We start from the raw sequence: 15,336 nt of genomic DNA, 5'->3' as shown, positions 1-15,336 counted from the left end.
AATCACATGGAAAAGTCACATGGTCCTCAGGGGACAGTAGCAAAGCAGATGATAATGCCTCTTAAAGAATTTTCACTGATAAAATCATATCAGTTTCTGATATTGAACTTATGGACAGTGTCAAGGACTCTGGCAGTAATTATGGCTTGACTAAATGAACCAAATCTCATACAGGTAAAATATGTTAGATTTGGAACCAAAGTACCTGGGTTCTGGTCCTGGTTCTCCTGCTTACCACCTGTGTGCTAAGGTCACTTAACTGTGCACCTCATTTTCCTCATTTGTAAAATGAGATTGGATTACATAATTTCTAAGGTCGCTTCAAAACATGAATCCTATGATCTTCTGACATTAAATAACTTTAATGAAAGAGGAGAAAAATGCATGGAATGCTTAGGAAAAGAAATTAATTTGTTAAGTATAAGTAAGTTTGTTATGATTTTATAATTCATGAGATATTTTTTTAATTTTGAAAGTAAAGTTTAGTTTTGATAGGACAACAAAAATTGCCATTTAAAAACTCAGGTGAGGCTCCCAAAAGAATATTTCTATTATTTCACACTTTCTGTCTTTTTGAAGGCCTTTTTGTTTCATTTTTTTTCTGCTACATGCAAAGATTCTGCAGTTAATGTACACAATTGTGGCAGAAAGATAGGTAAAAGATGCCCAAAATGTCAACTTGTCCTTGTCCCTACTCCTTGAGGTAGATTCTAGTACTTTGCCATATGCTTTGCTTCTTGGGGGAAAAGAAGTTTAAAAATACCCAAAGAATGAACTTCAGAGTAAAAGGCATAGTATGGAACTGAATTTAAATCACCAAATCATAGCATGAATACCTTAGAGATCAGGGTTTTACTACTTTGAAACTGCCTTAAGTACTGACAGTCAATGCAAGGAAATTCATCATGAATTAAAGTTCTGAGTTTAAAATAGCTTTCTAGAACATGTCCACAAGAACCTATTTAGATTTCATACAATTAAGATTTATTGAGTTTATACTATGTGCCTAAGTATACTAGATCCTGCAGGGGAAGACAGATCTTGTCCTCTGTGATCTAGATGGGAAGACAGGTTTTACCTGGAAGTATAGGGATCTAGCACAAAACAGCTTAAGTCAATTTGTTGTGGTCAGTAAGTAAACTAGGTGGTCAGAGAAGTACTGAAACTAGGACAGATTAAGCGCTGGACGAGTCCTGAAGTACCCCCAAGTACTAAGGATCCCTCCCAATTATCAATCATTATTTGACTTGCAAGTAGTAATACAAAATAGAACTGTGGGATTCCTCATGTCTTGGGGAGAGGTGGGCATTAAGACCAAGTAATGCCAGCTCAACCTTTTTGAATACACGCAATCCTAATTCAATAATGCCAGGAATGCTAAAAAAAAAAAATACATATTAGAAGTTCTGCAGTTTCCTAGCAGCCTATAAGCCAATGGACAGTCTATTAAATTTGGCCCTTTAATCTGCCTAATGCCTTTTTAAGTCCAAAAGCAGTAGCTGGATTGTTTCAGCTACAGGAAAATCTGCTCCTTTTTTGAATCCAATTCTGAGCTAGAATTATTGGGAAAGATTTCTTGAAGGTAACAGAAACTAAGATGGGATTTGAAGCTTGAATGTTAGGTAACACTTGGTATAACCAAAGCAAAGCAAGGAGGGTACTCTGGTGCCAGAGCATGAAAAACTATAGAGATGTGGACAAGTGCATAGCTCTTGTGTGTCTCTGTGTGTGTTTGCATGTGTCTGTGTGTCTGTGTCTGCATGTTTAGTGAACAGTGGGAGAACACATATTCTTTAGAGTGGGACTGAAAAATTGAAGCCATTGGGTGCTTCCTCTGCTACTGTCTACTTATTATAAAATCATATTTTCAAAGGATTGTTGTAGATGTCTTTAAGTATGATCTAAATCATCCTTCTAATTAAAACCTTTCCAATCTATCACCAAGACCTCGATTCTGCCAGACCTCCCCCACAGTGATGACATTAATATTCAGACAGCCTGGAAAATAAATTTCATGCTCACATTTATTTATTTTTATGTTTATTAAGTGACTGTTCTTCAAGTACCAAAGACATTTTACAAAACATAAATTGTCCAGTGGTATTAATCCTCACAACATTACAGTAAAACAGTCAAGCACTAAAAGTAAGACTCTATAGATTTTGTTTTTACTCAACAGAAATTGTGCTTTATGCCAATTATCCCATTACTTTCCAGAAAATTATGATGTTCTTGCCCCAGAGGCTAAAGTTCTATAAAGAGGCTCTGTGTGTGACAGCTGTTGGAGATTTTCCTCCAGCTCAAATAGTCAATCTGCTGCTTTTACATGACATAGTTTCCTGTTCAAATCCCAGAAATTAGAGGCCTTTTTTTTGTTGCTTTTTTTATGTTTTTTTTCTCAAGGATTAAAAAGACACTAATTAGGTAGATTAAAGTGCCTGATTTAATACACTAGTCAGAGGTTTCCACGTTGCAACAGCAAGTTGGGACAATAGGGAACTCCTAATAGGCAGTTCTTTTGCAGCATCTCTGGGACAATTGAATCTTACTCTCCTCAAACAGGTGTCATAAGGGCCCCGGATGGACCTTTCTTCTGGCATTGAACTTGTTCAGAGAGGCTGACACTAAAGACTTGAATAATTAATTCAGCGATTGCATTATAAAAGTAGAGCAGCACTTTGGGGCTAAGTTAAACCCCAGCTGTAGAGAATGTGTCTTCATAATCTCCTCTTGTTTTCTTTTTCTCATGCGTATTAACATTCACTCTATTCTGAAAGTTCTCCTAAAAGATTTCAAGCCTTAAAGAAGTTAAAAAAAATGTATCATGCTGGGGATCTGCCTTATCTCACCCTATATAGCCATGTTTCCCAATGTTCGTGTTATAAATATTTATAATTAAGGTCTCACTTTAAAGTGTTTGATAATAATCAGAATGACTTTTTGAAGAAGTGGGGCACTCTAGGCAAGTACTGTACCTGTCCAACTGCTGAACATAACTATGGGGAAAATGAACTGCCCAGCACACACACAGTATTTATTCACCAAAATATAAGGGAAAGACACAAAGGACAAACCACTATTATCATTATATCTTTAAAACTTTTAAAATTAATAGTGAAGTTTGGATTTGCAGTAGTTTGGTAGCACAGTGGATAGAGTGTCAGGCCTGGAATCAGGAATATCTCAGTTCAAATCTAACCTCAGACACTCATTAGCTATGTGACCCTGAGCAAGTTACTTAAACTCTGTCTGCCTCAATTTACTCATCTGTAAAATGTACTTACCTCTCAGGGTTGCTATGAGGATCAAATAAGATAATAATTGTAGGGTGCTTAGAACAGTGCCCTGGCACACAGTAGGCACTATATGATGTTAGTAGTTTTATTTTCTATTTTGTGTTTTATTTTACTTTGTATTTTAGTAGTAGTTATTTCCCTTTTGCATAATCCTATTAAATATGGGGTTTTTTTTGTTTTCAGGTTTAATTTATAGTAAAACTTTCAACTGATATGATGCTGTCTTAAGTTCAACTGTTTGGTCACTTGAAAAGGAGCTCATATCAAGAATATCAACAACTAGGTTAATGTTTGTAGACAGTCTAAAACTAGATGATTCTTAGCTCCCTTTGTCCAATCACCCTGTTTTCTGCCACTGCCACTATGGAAGCAGAAGAGGATCTTAGAGGACTGGGGGCCATTTTGCATTTTCCTTTGTTTGGTGGGTCGCTATGTCCAACCATTCCAACACCAAGTGGTTGGCTTGCTGGCTTACATATAGGTTGAACAATTCTTAGATATAATGGACATTTTCATCTTTCATGAGTTAAAGAAACAGGTAAGTATAAAGTATAGTTATATATGTATATTTAGCTAGGATATCAAGGCAAAGCATAACTAAGGATCATCGCAAGGTGACCTCCAAAACTGCTGGTTCATGCTAATAAGATTTTGAGAAGCTCCTCGAAATTTATTAACAGATTTTCCCTCAGAGAATTAAAAGAATTATAGCTGATAAGTAATTTGTGAGTGCCTGCTTTTTGAAATTTCCTTTCAGTCCATCTTGTTCATATATAAAGCTCTGTTTGCTCTTGGCTAAAGACAAAAAATATGTGCAAGATTTAGTACACAGGCAATATGTTTGGAACATTACCTGGGATTGGGAAAAATAAATATATGCCCTGTACTAACCTTCCTTATGATAAAGTCTCAAATAGCCTTAGGCAAGGCAAAATTAGAAGTATGTAATAATGTGTTCTGTATTGTTATTTAAGGCCTTCAACTCTAATATCCAGAGGTATATTGTATCTTTCCCCCATGAATGTAAAGCTGTTCAAGCCATCCCTCACTGTGTCTCTCTGTAGTCAACATGGAATAAAATAAAGGCAAAACTGGCCTTATATGCTTAACTTACTGACTAAGCAACAAAACCCAACTCTCATTTCAACAGTATTGCCAGGTCAATAGGAAGCAAGTTTGCAATTTGGAGGGGGGGGGGGAGACGAGATTGAAATATTCTTAGAGACCCGATGGAAATTAAGGAAGCCAGATTTAAACAGGTAACTGAGTTAATATAGATTAATCTAATTTGCCCCTTTTACCCAGAGATTCAGCTGCTGTTACAAACTCGAAGGATTTCAATGACAAAAAGAAAGGCCTTAAATCTGGAAAAATATGCATCACAGGCAGCAATTTTTGTAATGACAAAGAAATGAAAATAAAGTAGACGTTCATGGATTGGGGAATAACTAAACAATCTGTGGAACATGGATGTTGTAGAATATTATTGTGCCTCAAGAAACACTGAACAAGATTATTACAGCAAATAGTGGGAAGACTTATATGAACTAACCCAAAGTGAGACAAGCAGAAACCAGGAAAACAATTTACATAATACTATAGTAAAGTCATTGGAAAGAACAACAACAAAACAATTGAAATAGAATGCAGTGAAATTGTAATAACCGAGTTTGGCCTCAAGGAAAAAGATATGAAAAGGTACTGCCCCAGCTTCTTTACAGAAATGGGCTGTTATTGGTGTGGAACACTGCAACAGTACACAATTTTTTTTTTGATATATTGATTAGTTTTGCTGAACAATAATTTTCCCTCTTTTTTATTCTTTGATTGAATAAATCAAATATATTGGGGATTGTTCTCCAGAAAGGAGAAAAGAGAAGGGTACATCAGGAAATGTAGGTGATCTAAGAACAAAAGATATCCATAAAAATTCATTCAAGAAAAAAGGAAATACTAGTCCATTATGATATGTACTGTTAGTTAAAAGTAAGTGACTATAACATATAAATGCAAACAACCATGGAAGTAAAATAGGGGGATAAAAAGATACATTGCCAAGGAAAGGAAAGAGCTTTTATTTCATCTTTAACAACAGCACAGACTAATACTGTCAGAATAGAGGGATAGGTTGATGCATTTTTTTAAGCTTTACAAACCTAATCACTAGAAAGTAATTATATAGCAGCATAATAACACACCAGAGTCTATTGATCAAAATTTTTCTTTCTCTATGGACTCCACAGACTTTCATGAGTCAGCATCAGTAAAGGCTAATGATGATTCATGTTCCTAAACTTATATGGCACCAATCCCAGGGAAATCAACTTTGACCTTTCATTAGCATTTCTCTTCCTCTCAGGCAAGCAGGATTAGGTTATAGTCACACCTCCAAAGCCCAGCTAATGCCCAGCAAATCAACTAACAATCTGATTGGGGAGTTGGGGAGGGGCCAGGAAGGGTGATGGTTCAGGGTACTATGGAGAGAAAATGTACCAGGATTATTGCCAACATCTGTCAGATAACTCTAGGAGAGCCAGGAAAATTGAAATTTTAAATAAAGTGAAAACAATCATGATTAAAAGGGAGCATGTTGATTTTTGTCATTCAGATTTAGATATTCAGTAAGAAAAATATATACGGTAAAATTTGTGCCATATCTATGTGTATACACATACATGTATATATATATATATATATATATGTGTGTATGTATTTGTATATACACATGTGTGTGTGTATATATATATACATATACATATATATATATACCTATATATATATGTATATATATATACATATACATATATATATATACCTATATATATATATGTATATATATATATATATATACATGGAGCAATGGAGGGAAGAAGAGGATAGAGATCAATTAATTAGTTAATTGGATTACTTTTTAAAGGTAATTTTTTTTATTCCCCTGGCAGTTAGATGGTTCAGTGGGTAGAAGTCTGGTCCAGAGTCAGGAAGACTTGAGTTCAAATCCAGCCTCAGATACTTGCTAATTGTGTACCCCTGGGCAAGTCACTTAATCTATGCCTGACTCAGTTTCCTCAACTGTAAAATGGGAATAACAATAACACCTACCTCCTGGTGTTGTTGTCAGGATCAAATGAGATGGTATTTGTAAAGTACTTCAGTCATAGGGCCAAAATCTTTGTTAATACTCTTTCCAAGGAGAACATGTTCACTCTCATTTCTTCGATTACTTGTACTGTGATGAATATATGATCTCATTAGTGTGAGGACTCTGTCCATTGGTGCAGATCAAAACCCATCCATCCCTTTTTATTCTGTCCATATCTTTCCACAAATCTTCCATAGAATCTACCCAGAGGGGTTTTATTCTGGATATTTCAGTATTTAATAGATACAACTATCTATCTATTATCTCTGACTTTTGCCACATCACCTGCTCACCTCCTTTCCTGATCCTACTCAATTTTGTTGGTATTTTATGGCAGCTGTCAGAACTCATCTTTGATAATAACTTATACACTGATCACCCACTCTGCATCTTGCCATTCCACTTTGAATAACTTACAGTTTTACTTCAACTGAGCTTCCATAATTCCATGATTCAGAGAGATATAGCACCACTAGGACACATGTTGCTAAATAAATGGGTTTTTGTAGGAAGGAGCACCTTGAGATTACTGAAAGTGCATGGTTTCTTAAATGTAGTCTAGCTTGAACCCCTTTTCCTATATGATTCTAGGCACAACTTTTTTTTTCTTTTTCTTTTTCATATGAGGCAATTGGGATTAAGTGATTTGCCCAGAGTCACATAGCTAGTGAGTGTAATGTGTCTGAGGTCGGATTTGAACTCAGGTCCTCCTGATTCCAGGGCCAGTGCTCTATCTACTGTGCCACCTAGCTGCCCCAGGCACAACCTATTTACAGTGTCTGTTCCACATGTATGTATCTAATTTAATGGGCTGCCAATCAATAGCCTGCCATAACCTGGGCATGCCATACTCTTGGTTTTACCTCTGTGGATTAATAGACTAATCTCTTTCAGATTTCAACTATCACTAACTCTGATTTTTGTGTGAATGACTCTTATGTGCTATAAAGGGCCTGAATACAGTTTGAATTATAACTTTTCTGGCTGGTTGCTGTTACCCAGACAATGTTGGAACTTCCTATCTGACATTATCCAGTGTATCTATTACCAACTCCCCTTGCAGGCCCCTAGTTCACAAGCATCAAAGACTGAACAAACTTACCTATAGGTCAAAAAGGACTCATAATAAGACCTGCTGAAAATAACAATAGCCACCAGTAAGCAACTCTCCTTAGAGGCCCATAAAGTCTCTTAATCATTTATGTTCATACTTCCAAGATAATTTCCTTATTACCTCTGCCTCTTTATGAGGGTGAATAGCACAGTGGAAAGAGAGCTGCGTTTGGAGTCAGAGGACCTGTCTTTGTGACCTTGGGCAAATCCCTTAATCTCTCTGGGCCTCCGTTTCCTCATCTGTAAAATGAATATGGCAGACTCTATGGCCCTTCCAGCTTTAAATTTGTGATTTTCTACTGAGGCCCTTCACAGCCTGAGTTGATACCTATGGCCCTTCTGCACCAGAGCTCTGCCCCCTGCTTCTCCATGACTCTTCACCTGCCTGAAGTGCTCCATCCGAGATAACAGTCAGCCTATAGTTTGTGCTGCCCTCAGTTCTCAGCTTCTAGCAGATAGAAGATGTGGGTTGATGTTCCATGTTATTGATTCCATAACTTGGCTGACTATTAAATTTAAATGCCTCTCCAGAACAGATCATCTCTGTTTCTGAAGCTTTACATTCTGAATCCGTTACATTCCAGGTCCAATTGCCACACAAAGGGCAGGAAAGCCAGCTTAGCTGAAGCTAGGAGAGGAAGAAAGAGAGAGAGGGAGGGAGAGAGAGAAAGAGAGAGAGAGAGGAGAGAGAAGGGGGGGGAGAGAGAGAGATCCTAAAAAAGTTGGTCTAGGAGCCTGAGCCCAAGAGCTTTGGGAATAACAGCAGACAGGCTTCCAACCTAGCCCTCAAAGAGGGTTGGATATCATAGTGGAGAGGGGATCTGAGAACCTCATCATCACTAGTGAAAACTGCTGACCAATTGCCACTAACAATCAAAAAGACATAGATAGGACCTCGCAGACCACTGGTCCTACTTCCAACCCAGCCTTCACAGCTATCATCCAGAGAAGTAACTACTGTGAAGAAGGGAGCAGATATTCTCACCAAGTGCCACACATGCAATAGCCAAGTCAGCCTAGCAGAAGTAGCAAGGCACCTTATGAGAGAGATGGGAAGCAGCATGTGCCAGGTAAGTCTAAAGACCTCTACCACCTTGTTTACCAACCTCAGATTCTGATGGAGACAGTGTTCTATTATTTTGTTATTTTACATGGGCACATTTTACATGGGCACATTTTCTTTCCCACGTAAAGTTGGTAAACTCCTAGAAGACAGGGATTATCCTTTGACTTAATCAGAGCATCTCAAAGCAAGAGGTCATCTAATCCAACCTGAGTTCCTGAGTAGGAATTCATTCTGTGTTAACCTAAAGAAATAGATGGTCATGTAGGGATGGGGAACCTATTGAGACAACCTATTCCCTTCTGAAATGAGGCTTTTATCAGAAACACTGACTGTAGAAATTGTTTCCCAGCTTTTTGCTTTCCTTCTAATCTTGGTGGCATTGGCTTTATTTGTACAAAAACTTTTTAATTTAACGTAATCAAAATTATCCATTTTGCATTTGATAATGTTCTCTTATCTGTTGTTTGGCCATAAATTCTTCTGTTCTATAGACGTGATAGATAAACTATTCCTTACTCTCCTGATTTACTTATGGTATCACCCTTTATGTCTAAATCATGTACTCATTTTGACCTTTTCTTGGTATATGATGTGAGATGCTGCTCTATGCCTAGTTTCTGCCATACTTTTTTCCAGTTTTCCCAGCAGGTTTTGTCAAATAGTGAGTTCTTATCCCAGAAGCTGGAGTCTTTGGGTTTATCAAACAGTAGATTACTGTGGTCATTTGTTACTGTGTCTTGTGTACCTAGCCTATTCCACTGATCTACCACTTTGATTCTTAGCCAGTACCAAATGGTTTCGATTATTGCCTCTTTATAATATAGATCTGATATAGCTAGGCCACCTTCCTTTGCATTTTTTCATTAACTCCCTTGGTATTCTTCACCTGTTGTTCTTCCAGATGAATTTTGTTATTGTTTTTTTTCTAGCTCTATAAAATATTTTTTGGGAGTTTTATTGGTATGGCACTCAATAAGTAAATTAGTTTAGACAGAGTTGTCATTTTCATTATATTAGCTCAGCCTACCCATGAGCAATTAATATTTTTTCAATTGTTTAGATCTGACTTTATCTGTGTGAAAAAGTGTTTTGTAGTTGTGTTCATTTAGTTCCTGGGTTTGTCTTGGCAGACTCCCAAATGTTTTATATTGTCTACAGTTATTTTAAATGGAATTTCTCTTTCTATCTCTTGCTGCTGACATTTGTTGGTAATATATAGAAATGCTTATGATTTATGTAGGCTTATTTTATATCCTACAACTTTGTTAAAGTTGTTAATTATTTCAAGTAGTTTTTTAGTTGATTCTCTAGGATTCTCTAAGTATACCATCATATCATCTGCAGAGCAATCATTTTGTTTCCTCATTGCCTATTCTAATTCCTTGAATTTCTTTTTCTTCTCTTGTTTCTAAAGCTAATATTTCTAGTACAATATAGTGTTGATAATGGCATCCTTGTTTCAACCCTGATCTTATTGGGAAAACTTCTAGCTTATCCCCATTATATATAATGCTTGCTGATGGTTTTAGATAGCTACTATTTATCATTTTAAGAAAAAATTCCATTTATTCCTATGTTCTCTAGTGTTTTAATAGGAAGACCCATTCCATTCTGGAGCAACCAAAATTGCTAAGAAGGGTTTCCTAATATTGAGCCAAATAGCTCTATCTGAATTTAAATTAATTGGCATTTCTCCTCTATTTACCAGCAACATACTAACGTTTCCACCTGCATGTTCCAATTACCACATCAACCTCAAAATATCCAAAATCAAACTCATCATCTTTCCCACACTCCAAATTTCCTTTTCTCTTTTTCTTGCTGCTGAGGACACTATCCCTTCCCATTTTGTATGTTTGTAACCTTGCTGTGGAGATAAATGACTGATCTCCTTCAGATTCTTTGGCTAATTTTCAGTATAGATGAAACTTGACTAAACCCTCTTATTCCTGAACTTGCACTATGTTCTGAGAACCTCATTCAAAAATGAGGTTTCTAGTCCTGTTTATATAATTGATTATATAAGATAAAATTTATTTATCATGTTTGCATTTATGTTCAGAAATCTAAATGCCTAGTATAACCTCTTTTATTATCTGAATTATTCCATAACAAGGAGACATTGGACAAAGAGAAAGGGGGGAAAAAGGGAGCAGGAAGTGAAGCTGGCACTAGCATTTTGACAACAGCATTGGGAACAGCATCATGTAAGCAAGAAAAATATTGTTAATGTGTTATTTCTTTTATATGGAAACTACAAAATGCCACAGATGTACACTATCCTTTACAAGTGGAAAATTGTATGAAGAAAGACCAGAAGAGCTAATCCTTCAAAACTTAGCTCAAATACCACTTTTTTTTCATGAAGCTTTCCTTAATTCCCCAGCCTGGAGGGTTGTCTTTCTTTTTGGAACTCTGAGAGCACTGTTTTCTACCTTTCAATAATATTTCATATGTTTCTATTTTGTAATATACAATATCTTTGTGTATGCACATCTTATCTGTCATACAAGTTAGTAAGCATCTGGAGGACAGGGATTGCATTGTTTTATTTTTTGTACTTTTTCAATCTTGAGCTTTCATAATATACTAGGTGTTTGATAAATTAACTGAAGGTGAATTGGAAAATACTATCTCAAAGACTGAAAAAAAAGGTTTTTACATAACTGAGATAGGTCATTTAAACAAACTAAAACTGTACCATCTCTCCAGTAAATATCTACATATTGCAGTAGTTTAAAGGTTTTAATCCCATTAATTGACATACAATGACTGGGATATGGGCTAACTACTCTGCTTAATTCTCTTGCTTTTGCAGCTTCATTGATTTTTGCTGTTTCATGTATGTATCTCAGTAAGTAGTTAATGTGGAAATTTGTATTGGTAGTAGAAACTCCAATACTACCCAAATGAACTGAAGTATTACTTTCACATTTGTATCAAATTCTATTTAATAATAATAGGAAACATTAACTTTTTTTTTTAGGTTTACAAAGGGGTTTACATATGTTATCTCATTTTACCCTCAAAACAAAACTCAAGGGATAGGTACTATCATTATCTCCACTTTACTGACAAGGAAACTGAGGCTTAAAAGGTTAAGTGACTTGCCCAAAGTCACACAGCCAGTATCTGAGGCAGGATTTGAACTTTGATCTTCCTGACTCCAAGTTCAGTACTCTATACACTGTACCTTCTATCTATGATCTTTAGCCCTCTGGATACTTGGTCAAACTTTATTGTTGGTTCTAGTTTGAGTGAAACTTCCTTTTTAGCCAACAGGGAGCTATATGTTTTCATGACTAAGTATTTAAGAACATTAAAAAGAATTTGGGAGTTGAGTTAGAATAGGCTGTATGCATATCTGTACTTTTCCATGTAAATAACTTTTAAAAATCCAATTAAATTGAAAGGCAACTGAGCTATGATTAATTATAAAGACCAGTCTTGTCCCAGGACAACAGATGATGGCTCAAGAAAACATTTCCCTTCTCTCTTATTGAAAAGTATGGACTACTGCATAAACGTTGGAATAAGGTGATTAGTTTTTCTTTCCTCCCTTCTTTCTTTCCATTTTTTCTTTCAAGGGTTCAGTAAAATTGGGAAGTGATTGTTGCATAAAACAACATATATATGTTTTAAACCTAGTTGAAATATTCTGGGGCATCTATTAGTCATTTTAAAAGTTGAAAAACATACTTCCTCCAGTCACGTTTCTCTAGTTATACAGCACAAGTACAATTAAAAAAAAATAAAGTGCTTCTATTGCTATGAAACCCCAGGAGATTACATATTTATTTTCCCTAAAAACCATGTACCTCAACTATTCAGATGCTTTATGAAATTATTCACAATAAAATATTAACTTCTGATAAAATATATTTTCCAAATGTGTATGTGTCTGAATTTCAAGATGTTCTGATTTCTAAATTCTTCAAGTATCTAAAACTATTTTAAAGTTTTTTCTAAATGTATGAAGTTAATTAAAATCAAGGGGAAAGTTTTCTCCAATATTTCAATCCTATTGACAAATTTAATAACTTTTTAGAGAAATGAACTATATAATTTTATTTTGGATAGATCCTATTTATTTTACTTATTATCTGTGTTAAGTTGAGAAAGGGCCTTCATTTTTCTGAGACTCCCATTTGTCATTGTACACTGGAAAGGGGTTAATTAAATACTTTCTAAGATCCTTTCCATGTCTTTCATTTTGTGAATTTCTATGATTAATACATGCATATATCTATCTATAGCTATAGATATGTAATGCACACAATGAAAACTCAAGTTAATTTGTTCTATATGTGTTTACAGAAAAACACAAATGTAAACTGATCGATATTTGACTGGCCACAATATGATACTCTGAGATGATAGGTTTGCTATTTCTTGTTTGGACAAGGAAAATTGAATTCAAAGGCAAAGAGTACTACAGTATCTATATCAAATCACTAATAGTTACGGACTCAGAAAACAAGGTGAGATTTGTCCTGATATTTGCTCCCTCACAATAAGTTAAGAATTCAAATTTGTTGTGTGAAGGAAAAATGTGAAATCAGGAAGACTGTCCATGAACTCACCTCTCTACTTCAAGAAAATGTTAGTCTTTATCTGGAGTTATCAAAGGTATGTTTGGAATTCTAGGCAGTAATACAGGAAAATCTATAATAACTGCACTCATCAGAAGGAAAAAAAGAGACTGAAGATACACCTTCACTTTAGAACAAATAGTAAAGCTCAGTTCTGACTAAGTGTTATACACAGGTGGCAGTAGGACATTAGCCATTTCTGCATCACACCTCTGTGGCACATACGATATACTAATATTTCTTTAATCTATAAAACAACACAACTTTCCTTTTTATTTATTATTATTATTATTATTATTTTTAAGGTAGAGAAAGCTTCCAGGGACGGGGAAAATAGCATGCGTTTTCTGGGTTTATGCCATCACTTCATTTTGGGCGTGAGCCAAAAAACTTTGCATCTTTCAGAGCTGATTCTCCAGAGGGACTTTTAAGTGGCTAACAAGTATTTTATGCTTCAGAAGGGGGACAGTGAGGCATCTCCCTACTACCATTTCTGAGATCATTCTCCACTATGCATCAACGGGTCCCTGCTTCCCCATGGGGAGTGGGGAGTGTTCTACGTTGATAGTTCTAGGAGAGCCCGGTGGAGAGCCTGGAATCGGGACCTCGCTACAGCCTTGACTGCTAACGGGAAAACAGCTCAGCTTTGCTGGGAGCTAGTCGCTGCGCATGGTGTTTGCCAGCATGATGGTTCGCGTGATTTCTTCCAGGCCAAGGACCACCTTTGGCAACTCGCTCTCCAACAATGAGTGTCGCTTACACACTTGCCCCACGGATTGTGAAAAGGCGAGGCAATGATGCCGAACGTCCATGCCACAGTTCTAGGGTCAGAGTCACCCTGAGGCGCCCTTTTCTGCAGAGCCTTTGGACTTCATTCATCCAGACCCCAGCGAAAGCGTTCCCGGCCATCCTTCATAAACCCTACCTTACTCAAGGCAATTACAGGAACCCGGCGAAGGTCCACCTACCCAGTACCAGTACCACTCTCACTCCTCCTCCCCCACCCTGCAAGCCCCAAAGCAGCGCATTCTCTCCCGGAAACAACCCTGCTGAGCAAAGGCGGAGGAAAACCTTGGGCCTTCCGCCCTGATTGGTCTCCCCCCGCAGAGCTGGGCGAGGCAGCGATTGGCTGCCGGCTGTTGTCAGTCGGGGGAGATCAGTGCCATCGCTGGGTAAGTGGAGCCGGCCGGGGCTTTGGTGCTCCCACTGCCGCCGCGGCTGCTCCGGCTGGTGCAGCTGTGGCGAGCTCGCGCTGGGCGGCGGGCGCTGCTGCCACCGCTGCTGCTGCTGCTGCTGCTGCTGCTGCGGGCGCTGCTGCTACGGTAGGAGGAGGAGAAGGAGGAGGAAGAGGACGAGGTGGAGGAGGAGGCGGTGGCGGCGGTGGCGGCGGTGCAAGAGAAGGAGGAGGCGGAGAAGTGATGCTGGCGCCAGGGATCCGGGCAGCGGCGGCGGCAACAGCATCATCGCCGGGAGTGCAGCTGCAACAGCCCCGTAGCCATCCAGCCGGGCGGCCGGCCGAAGACAACAAACCCAACTGGTAAGGTCCAGTCCGGAGGGAATCCGTGGGCGTCTCTGGCAACCTCTATATGAGCTTTGGAGATGGGTTTGCCGGATAGCAGCTGAGTGACTAGAGGTTCAGCCTGGTAGGCAATTCAAGGTGCAGGGTGAGCGCACCCTGCCCGGTGCCACAGACAAGGGTAAGGAGCTAGGCGAGGATGCTTAGGACTCGGGGCGCGGGTCCTGGGCGGGCAGCGTGACTGCTGCTGCCTCTGTCTATGCTGCCAGCCGCCACTGAATCTGTGACAGACTTTGACAGCAGAGAGATTTCATGGCGTGTGTGTGTGTGTGTGTGTGTGTGTGTGTGTGTGTGTGTGTGTATTGCACTTTCCAGTAAAAGCAGCGGGTCTTCCTTTCTAATGTGCACCAACGTCCTTCAGGAACCGAGGCTTGGATTAAATAGATAGGATGCTCTTTGACAGAGAGAAAGAGGGGAAAGAAAAAGAGAGAAGCGTGATATGAGCAGCAAAGTCCGATGTGGCTCGTAAAGAGCCGAGTAAATTGAACTTTATTGCTATAATTAAGAGAAAGAGCATTTGGATTCGATCGCCTAGGGACAGCGAATCCAGA

General features: G+C 38.0%; 1 long non-coding RNA gene across 1 annotated transcript in view; it reads left to right on the top strand.

Annotated features, from left to right (window-relative positions):
• The first annotated feature begins 14,567 nt into the window (after window positions 1-14,567).
• The window catches only part of LOC144454424 (uncharacterized), a 381,737-nt gene continuing 380,968 nt past the window's right edge, over window positions 14,568-15,336 (top strand). The window contains exon 1 of the long non-coding RNA XR_013482757.1: window positions 14,568-14,746. This is a non-coding gene — a long non-coding RNA (uncharacterized LOC144454424). The remainder of the gene's footprint in view (window positions 14,747-15,336) is intronic.

This window comes from Phascolarctos cinereus, unplaced genomic scaffold (assembly GCF_003287225.1).
Source record: "Phascolarctos cinereus isolate Bilbo 61053 unplaced genomic scaffold, phaCin_HiC Scaffold_726;HRSCAF=1367, whole genome shotgun sequence".
NCBI classification, from domain to species: domain Eukaryota; kingdom Metazoa; phylum Chordata; class Mammalia; order Diprotodontia; family Phascolarctidae; genus Phascolarctos; species Phascolarctos cinereus.
Note: the sequence above shows the minus strand (reverse complement) of the source record. Positions and strands in the feature narration are given on the sequence as shown.